We start from the raw sequence: 9,034 nt of genomic DNA on the forward strand, positions 1-9,034 counted from the left end.
AATAGGGACAAATAGGGGCATTCGTATTGAGACGTTAGAGGTGAAATTCTTGGATCGTCGCAAGACGGAGTAAAGCGAAAGTATTTGCCAAAAATGTTTTCATTAATCAAGAACGCAAGTTAGAGGTTCGAAGGCGATTAAATACCGCCCTAGTTCTAACCATAAACGATGCCAACCAGCGATCCGCCGATGTTCCTCCGATGACTCGGCGGGCAGCTTCCGAGAAACCAAAATTTTTGGGTTCCGGGGGAAGTATGGTTGCAAAGCTGAAACTTAAAGGTATTGACGGAAGGGCACCACCAGGAGTGGAGCCTGCGGCTTAATTTGACTCAACACGGGAAACCACACCAGGCCAAGACACCGGAAGGATTGACAGATTGAGAGCTCTTTCTTGATTCGGTGGGTGGTGGTGCATGGCCGTTCTTAGTTGGTGGAGCGATTTGTCTGGTTAATTCCGATATGGAACGAGACTCTAGCCTGTTAAATAGACCTAACTTATGGTATCTCGAAGGCCCTCGTCTTCTGCCGGTGGGTTTTTACTATCAACGTACAAACAAATCTTCTTAGATGGACAGGCGGCTTTTAGCCGCACGAGATTGAGCAGTAACAGGTCTGTGATGACCTTAGATGTTCTGGGCCGCACGCAGGAAGCACTGGTTCTGGCACGCACTGAAGGAATCAGCGTGTTTTCCCTGGCCGAACGACCTGGGTAACCCGTTGAACCTCCTTCGTGCTAGGGATTGTGCATGCAATTATTCTCCATGAAGGAGGAATTCCCAATAAGCGCGAGTCATAAGCTCGCGTTGATTAGGTCCCTGCCTTTTGTACACACCGCCCATTGCTACTACCGATTGAATTATTTAGTGAGGTCTTCGGACTGGTGTGCGGCCAATGCCTCGGCATTGCCGATGTTATCGGGAAGATGACCAAACTTGAATATTCAGAGGAAGTTAAAGTCGTACCAAGGTTTCCGTAGGTGAACCTGCAGAATATATATATATATATATATATATTGTGACGGGTTTTCCCGTTACAATCCGCAAGAAAGGGGGGAGATCGAAACAATAATAAAGGGGTATACGGAAGTTTAATCCGGGGTACAGAATATCGGAGTACAAAATATCCACGTGGTATGATCGTCGATGAATTCGCCAACGCCAAATACAAAACAGAGAATTTTCTATCCAGTGAGTATTTCGTAACTGCGAGGCGGGGACTTTTTGGGCGCCAGCTACTCAAGGAGTAGCGAAAACTATTAGACCACGCAACCCGGGCGAGATAACCCTCGAACTTTCGAAATACTCTATAGCTCGACTACTCCTAGCCGAGTGCGCAAATTAGGGTCGCGGGATACTGAACTCACGGCTTCTTTCTAGATTGCCTCGTCGCGGTATTACAAAAGGGTATACGACACGCCGCGAATGACCGGGGATCACCACCCGTTATACGATACAAAATTACAATACGCAATATCACAAATGCGACAGGGAACAAAATGGGACGCTTTAGCGTATAAGGACTCACGTTCTCGCTTCCAGCAAGTCTGCATCTCGTTCAGTCCGTCTATCTCTCTCTCTCTCTCTCTCTCTCTCTCTCTCTCTCTCTCTCTCTCTCTCTCCGAATCGCTCCGTATGATCGCTTGCTCGGTAGCTCGCCAAATGAGTCGCTAAGAAGTAGAGGCGAAGAAGAGGATGTCTTCCTGCTGGCTAGCTCTTATATAGGTTTGCTGGGGGTCCTCGGATCCCCTTGGATCCTTCCTAGGGTTCCTTGGTGGGGTAGGGCTATGCGCGTGGGGATTGTTCGGGGCATCGAACGGTGAATTTCGGCGATCTTCCCTGGTCGACCCCTCTGGTGTGCCCAGCGGGGGGGTTTTCCTCTCTCTCTCTCTCTCTCTCTCTCTCTCTCTCTCTCTCTCTCTCTCTCTCTCTATATATATATATATATATATATATATATATATATATATATATATATATATATATATATATATATATATGGAGGAAGAATTATTATGAAAGAAAAAGTCGTTTATGGACCACAAATCGTAGCAAATACTTAAAGAACCCTCGCTTCGATAGCACAATGCCCGGAGAACGTTGTATTACGTGCAGAGGTGTTAAGCCTCCCGTTTTGCGCGTCTCTCCGTGTTGGCATGGCAGTCGATCGGAGCGACGAAGCCAAGCTCTTTCGAGAGCTCGTGCCAGAGGACGAGTCGTCCAATTCTCTCTCGATTTCGGGACGAGGAGTTGCATACTTACGTACAAAAATAAACTGCTCGCATGTGGTCTTCGTGATCCGCGGCACGGAAAAATAACAAATAATAACGTGCTCTCGCGTTTGGTCTTCATGACCCGTGGCACGGAAAAATGAAAAAAATAATGTGCTCGAACAAGCCGCATCCACTGCATTGCCACTCGAACAAAAACATTACATCCACTACCCGTAGTATGCAACTCCGCTTCGTGTCAGAGTGATCGAGGCGACCGATCCTCTGTAGATTATGCGTAAACTGAAACTATATTCGTTCCGAAATAAAAATTATAAGAGTCCAGATATATGGATGAAACAAACGCAAAGCATATGCAGCAAAGAGTAACCTTCCTTCGGTCGAGATCCGTCATGTTTAGAGAGGAATAACATTCGTCGTAGCAGCCTCGTTGTCGAGAGTCTGAAACCCGCTGTTGCGAGATCGAACTTTATTTGCTCGCTTCGCGTTGTCGGGAAAAATATAGACCGCTCGAGGCTGTGTTGGGCGAACGGGAGAGTGTCCTAACGAATGTACGAATTCTTTTGCCTTTACCTGAGCCTTACTGGAACCGACACGACTGGGTGGTATTGGAATTTTGAAGAGACCGTCGTCGTCGTTCGTTCGGAGGGGACGATTCGTCGCTCGCGCCAAGCCTCGTTGTCGAGAGTCTGAGAAAAACCCGCCGTTGCGAGATCGAATAATTTTATACTCGCTTCGTGTTGCCGGGGAAAATTTTATAGACCGCCCCGAAACTGTGCTCGACGACGACGAGTGTCCCATCGATAATAACATTATTATGTTCACCCCAACGAGAGCGTCTTATCGATCTCAAAAGCAATACGCCGCTGGGTGTTTGGTTTTTTTCTTCTTAGTTCGACGCGCACATTCGTTCCAGAGGGGACGATTCCGCGTGCCCGTTGTCTTTGTTGTCGAGAGTCTATAATCCCGCCGTTGCGAGCTCGAACAGTTTATGCTCGCTTCGCGTTGTCGGGAGGAAAAAGATCGCCTCGAGGCTGCTGGCACGCGGAGGAGTCCTAACGAATTTTTGGAAGATTTTTTTCGTAACTTTGAGGGGGACGTTACGCGCCAACCATCGGTGTATACGTTTCATCCGTAGGACCGATATATCGTGTCGCCTTGAACGCCGTCTGAACGGTGGATCACTTGACTCGTGGGTCGATGAAGAACTCAGCTAATTGCGCGTCAACGTGTGAACTGCAGGACACATGAACATCGACATTTCGAACGCACATTGCGGTCCACGAATACAATTCTTAAGCCACGCCTGGCTGAGGGTCGTTCACGTAACCAAAATACTGCTTGCATTGCGTTTCGTCGAATCTTTTTACCTTACGGTGCTCGAATCTGTCCGCCGTCGTTCATTCTCGAATTAAATTACGAACATTTCTGAGTTCGGGCGGCACCGAGAAAGGGAGGAAGAGGAGCGATACGCGACGTACGAGCGATCGTTGGACGTTCGTCCGAGTCGTTTGTGGCCGCGCCGAGGCAATCTGCGATTGGCAACGTGTGTGCGCGTGCGGCGTACGTAAACGTATTCACGGAACTCGACGGTGTGGCGATCACGAACTCGCGTGAGTTCTTCGTGGCGTCGTGAGTCGTCCGTTAATCGGACGACCGCTCACGGCAACCGCTTCGTGATTCGATCGCCGATTTTGTTCCGCGATCCGAATTCGCACACCCGCCACACGCATCGCCTTCGCCTGCCTTTAGTGCACGATACGAATATGCCGCGCGCTCGACATCGTTTAAAATGAAATTTTTTTCATGCCGCAAGACCGAGTGAAAATTTTTGGTCGGGAGAGAAGAGATATACAAGAGAGGGCGACATCGTCGTAACGCGAGGAACGATGATGTGCATCCGATCGCTCATACGTACGAATCTCTTTACCTTCTCTCTGTAAGCGTGCTCGATGGCAGGAATGAATTTCGTGCGTCACGTAGAGATGACCTCAGAATAGGTGAGATTACCCGCTGAATTTAAGCATATTACTAAGCGGAGGATAGGAAACTAACCAGGATTTCTTTAGTAGCTGCGAGTGAACAAGAATGAGCCCAGCATTGAATCCCGCGGTTCCGCCACTGGGAAATGTAGTGTTCGGGAGAATCCGTTTATTCCGAGACATCGAACCGCGTCCAAGACCATCTTGAATGTGGCCATTTACCCACAGAGGGTGCCAGGCCCGTAGCGACCGGTACGCGTTTCGGGAGGATCTCTCCTTAGAGTCGGGTTGCTTGAGAGTGCAGCCCTAAGTGGGTGTTAAACTCCATCTAAGGCTAAATACGACCACGAGACCGATAGCGAACAAGTACCATGAGGGAAAGATGAAAAGAACTTGGAAGAAAGATTTCAAGAGGACGTGAAACCGTTCAGGGGTAAACCTGAGAAACCCAAAGGATCGAATGGAGTGATTCATCGACGACGACACTGGCTCCCGATGGCGCGCGCTGCCCCGATGGTACCCTCGCGGTTCCACAGCGAGCGGTACGTCGTCATCGGCGAACGTTCCGGTGATGTAGTCGTGCACTTTTCCTCTAGTAGAACGTCGCGACCCGTTGCGCATCGACCTACGGCCCGAGTGGACGCCTGTGGCGTCGCAATCTTCTAGCCTGCCGCAAGCTCGATCAGACTACCCGGTGGTACGGACTTCGCACCGTCGCCGAGCCTGCCCAGCAGTTAGCAAACGGTGCCACGACTGCCTTGGTCTCGAGGTTCCTTGAAATGGGGAGCAGTCCCCATTCTGGTGACGGGCTACGGCTTCTTCCTTCTGGACGGAGTCCTCGGTGTGAATGAGAGCGTGCACCGGCACGCGTGCGAACGGTGCTGGTTGCTGGATCTGCAGGCGTGTGCGGCAGGTTGCCTGCGTGCAGGGATTGATGCTGGAGGCGGCGATGAGGCTGATGGATGGCAGGCGCTAAGCCTGACGTCACACTACACTCTAAAAGAATGTAAATCCTACACTTCCTTCCTACGGGATAGCGTATCTAGATGTTTACAAATCGATGCAATAGAGTACTAATGCTTCATAAAACGTGATATCGCATTTCACATCAACAGTTCAAAGCAAGTAAGTAGGTTGTAAAGCTCTATGCATCACATTATACTTATCTGCTTCTACCCTTCAAGGGAATGTGAATTCTGCAACTCCTTGCAAGGGTATAGCATTTTTAGATGTCTACGCGTCGAAGTAGTGGAGTTATAATACTCCATTCAACCAGATGTCGCATCTCGTTTCATTGTTTAATGTAAGATATAATATTCAATTCAACGCGATATGTTTATATCTTCTACAGTTCAAAACAATGTGAACTCTACACTCCCTTGCAGAGGGATAGCGTTTTTAAATGTGTACTTTTTGAAGCAATAGGGTCCCAGTGCTTCGATGTATGTCAGTAGATTTTCAGCTCTATACATCTCATTATGCTTATCTGCTTCTACTCTTCAAAAGTATGTTTTGAATAATGTTTTGTTAATTCTATAGTTCTATGCAACTAGATGGCTCTTTATAGTGTCTGCGCTTTAAAGCAATAGATTTATAATGCTCCATGCAATGCAATGGGACATCTCATTTCAGCGTATGAATGTAAGTAAGATGGAATCCTCTATGCATAGCACTATGCTTATCTGATATTATACTTCATTAGTATGTGCAGTCCACAGTTCCATGCAATAGGGTTGCGCTTTAATGGGTCTGCTTGTCAATGCAATAGAGCTCCAGTGCAGCATGCAATGCGATGGTGCAACTAATTTCAGCGTTTCGTTTTAAGTAAGCTGTATTCTTCTATGCGTACAATTATGTCTATGTGATTCTGCATTTCAAAAGAATGTGGACTCTACTTATCCATGCAACCCGATGGCGAGATCTTACTCGCTAAAGCGCCCAATTTTCATGCCGCATTTCTTGCATCGCATATTGTATATTATATCTTATTTCGTGTAGCGGTTCGTGATACCCGGTCATTCGCGGCGTGTTGCGTAGTTTCCCGTACCCCTTGTTAGTTAGGCTCACATCGTGACCATAAATAACGAAGCCGTGAATTCAGTATACCGCGACCCGAGTGTGTGTACTCGGCTAGGCGTAGTCGAGAGGAGGATCATTTCGAAGTTTCGAGGGTTGTTTCGGCCCGGGTTTCCCGGGGTCGTGTAGTCTATTTCTTTGCTGCTTTCTGAGCAACTGGCGCCCAAAAAACTATATTCTCGCAGTATCGAAATACCTCCCCTTTCCATGATTATTTTTGCGTTCGCGAGCCCGTGAAAAGTTGTACGTGAGCGGATACCTTGTAACAATAGATCGCTTTAGATTAAAGTACGTTTTACACCTTAAAGCATTTGGATAATTAACCCCTTCGAGCTTCCCTGACTTATTGTAGATAGGTTTCCATCAAAACTGATAGGGACCATCATTTTACATAGATATTGTGACGCCACAAGACTCGCTCACCCTCCCCCCCCCCCAGAAGCGACCCAGAAGACGCCCCTTCGGCGGATAAGAAGACCGCAGGTTCGTGGACGGGCTGTGCGCCGAGGTAGCGTAACGGGCTCGACGGTGGAGGAGTCGGAAAGCGAGCAAGAGGAGACCCTGAAGCCCGAAGGATACGATGCAGAGCCCTGCAACGATAAGACCGCTGCCATAGTCCATGGAGACGAACAGGATGGTTCTCGGGTGTGAGAAGGACCTCCACCCCTCCCCTGAGCCCATGGAGAGGAAAACTTAAGATGCGCAGCGGAACTACAGGTGAGCCATGGAAAGCGCGGCGCGCGACACGCGCCGCAGTTCAAATAATCCAGAGCACCCCCTCTAGACACACCAGAGGGGGCGATCAGAGAAGATCGCCAAAATCCACCGATCGATGCCCCGAACAATACCGAAGCGTATAGCCCTACCCCAACAAGGAGCCCTAAGGAGGATCTAAGGGGATCCGAAGACCCCCAGCAAACCTATATAATGATCTAGCCAGCATGAAGACAGCCTCTTATTCTTCTCAACGACTTAGCGACTACTTAGCGAGCAACCGAGCAAGCGATTATACGGAGCGATTCGGAGGAGAGAGAGAGAGAGAGAGAGAGAGAGAGAGAGAGAGAGAGAGAGAGAGACGGACTGAACGAGATCCATACTTGTTGGAAACGAGAACATGAGTCCTTATACGCTAAAGCGTCCCATTTGTTCCCTACCGCATTTGTGATGTCGCGTATTGTAATTTGTATTGTATAACGGGTGGTGATCCCCGGTCATTCGCGGCGTGTCGTATACCCTTTTGTAATACCGCGTCGAGGCAATCTAGAAAGAAGCCGTGAGTTCAGTATCCCGCGACCCTATATTGCGCACTCGGCTAGAAGTAGTCGAGCGAGGGAGTATTTCGAAATTTCGAGGATTATCTTGCACCGGGTTTCCCCGGGTTGCGTGGTCTAATAGTTTTTGCTACTCCCTGAGTAGCTGGCGCCCAAAAAGTCTCCGCCTCGTAGTTACGAAATACTCGCTGGATAGGAAATTCTTTGTTCTGTATTTGGCGTTGGCGAATTCATCGACAATCATACCACGCGGATATTTTGTACCCCGATATTCTGTACCCTGGATTAAACTTCTGTATACCCCTTTATTATTGGTTCTATATACCCCCTTTTCTTGCGGATTGTAACGGGAAAACCCGTTACAATATATAGAACACATATAGCTTTAAACGTAGAACTGAGTATTTGAGAACTTCTCTTGAAACATTGATAACGAAGAGCTCCATCGGATTTCATAGAACTTCAGAACTTACTTGCTATGAAACGTAGGCAGATAAGGACCATTACGTTGCATAGAACTTTAGAACTTGCTTACTTCAACAAATGTTTCTATTGGCTTCGTCCATTCCTTTAGAAGAGTTTTTGATAAACCACTTACTTTTCACGTTTGCAATATTTTTAAAAGTATGCGTGGTGTAATCGTTTAAGTTTTAAAATGATTACTTAGTGTTGATTAATTATTTAGTAACTCGGTTATAAACGTGTCTGCATAAGATTTAATCCATACGTTTATAAACCTGAAATTTATGCAGTTATTTGTTAGTCACTTATTGCTCAAACGGCAAAGATTCTGACCATTTCAAAATGGTTGACTTTCATCAATTTTCTTAAAAATTGAGATACTGTCCAACTGCTTGCATTAAAGACTGTAATCAAAGTATTCAATATATTTTACCTCTTATAGTTGAATTCTGGAATTGAAATTGAATGTTTGATTTTTCTAACTCCTGTGTAGAACATCTTTCTATTGGAATGTTCAAGTATTTTTATATTCGTAATTATTGAAAATGTTTTGCTTGATTCTTTAATTTAATTTTTAGAATTTCCTGAAAAATATATTTTATCGTAATGAACTATATAATTGCAATTATAATTCTTTATGTAATATTAATAACAGAGAGGTACGTATCCATTCTTGTAGTTTTGCCAAGAATATTTAATCTTACTATTTGAAATAAAGCATTGAGATTTGTTTACAATCTAATAGAATTTAATTACCTTTTGATTCAAATTCACAATGTTAATCTTCCGTAGTTCAACAATTGTGTGAGCTGTCCTCAGGAATCGCAGCTCAGTACTTATAAAATGGACGACGAACGAACAGTCTAACCAAACGTAATCAAACCGATTTTTCAATACTAATGTTATCATGTTTAACTTATCCTGCAAACTATGAAAATGCCCTTCGAACAGTGTTTATTGACTTCCTTCCACCACTGTTTACAATTCGTATGTTTCATTTACTATCAAAACCGTAA

General features: G+C 46.2%; 2 pseudogenes; both read left to right on the plus strand.

Moving 5' to 3' along the window:
- The first annotated feature begins 617 nt into the window (after positions 1-617).
- LOC143432270 (uncharacterized) lies at positions 618-2,497 on the plus strand (annotated as a pseudogene).
- Positions 2,498-3,392: 895 nt separating this feature from the next.
- LOC143432272 (5.8S ribosomal RNA) lies at positions 3,393-3,547 on the plus strand (annotated as a pseudogene).
- Positions 3,548-9,034: the final 5,487 nt, after the last annotated feature.

This window comes from Xylocopa sonorina, unplaced genomic scaffold (assembly GCF_050948175.1).
Source record: "Xylocopa sonorina isolate GNS202 unplaced genomic scaffold, iyXylSono1_principal scaffold0076, whole genome shotgun sequence".
NCBI classification, from domain to species: domain Eukaryota; kingdom Metazoa; phylum Arthropoda; class Insecta; order Hymenoptera; family Apidae; genus Xylocopa; species Xylocopa sonorina.